The sequence below is a fragment of the Merops nubicus genome, unplaced genomic scaffold (assembly GCF_000691845.1).
Source record: "Merops nubicus isolate BGI_N331 unplaced genomic scaffold, ASM69184v1 scaffold6719, whole genome shotgun sequence".
Classification (NCBI taxonomy): Eukaryota; Metazoa; Chordata; class Aves; order Coraciiformes; family Meropidae; genus Merops; species Merops nubicus.
The window spans coordinates 3,236-3,869 of record NW_008630074.1 but is presented as its reverse complement, the minus strand read 5'-3'; the positions used below and the strand labels follow the sequence as shown (position 1 = coordinate 3,869).

Below are 634 nucleotides of genomic sequence, written 5' to 3'. Positions count from 1 at the left end.
GGCCCAGGCTGCCCAGAGAGGTGGTCGCTGCCCCATCCCTGGAACCATCCCAGGGGAGGTTGGAGGTGTCTCTGAGCACCCTGCTCTAGCTGCAGATGTCCCTGTCCCTGCAGGGGGTTGGACTGGGTGACCTTTACAGGTCCCTTCCCACCCAAACCAGGCTGTGACTCTTCCAGCCCAGCCCTGAGCAATGTGCTGCTGCCTGACTCATGTTTTACATGCTGGTGACAGCAACAGCCATTCCCTGCCATACCTGCACCTGAAGCTCCAGAATTCACCCCTGTGATGCCCAGAGAAAATTCTTCTCCTAACAGCCACGAAGGCAGGGCCAAAATCTTACAGCTGAGCCATCACTAGCAAGCTACGAAGCCACATTTTGGGACTGGGGGCTGGGGAAGGGTGCTGGCTGTCACCATGCTCCTCACCCTCAGCAGACGTTTCCTCTGCATCTCAGCTGCACCACAGGCTGCTGATCTCTGTGGAGTGTTTTCCTGCACCAAGGCATGTTACATGTCAGTCTCTGTCCATCTGCAGGCCCTCAAAGAGAGCCTCAAAAATGGGGCCTTTAGCTCTTGCTCAGCACTGATCACATCCCCTCTGAGGCTTCTCCTCTCCAGGCTGCACAGCCCCACGG

General features: G+C 57.3%; 1 protein-coding gene across 1 annotated transcript in view; it reads right to left on the bottom strand.

The window, feature by feature from the left end:
• Positions 1 to 634, bottom strand: part of SMCR8 (Smith-Magenis syndrome chromosome region, candidate 8) — a gene marked incomplete at its 5' end in the record, with an annotated part of 6,104 nt that overhangs the window by 2,243 nt on the left and 3,227 nt on the right. The window lies entirely within an intron of this gene.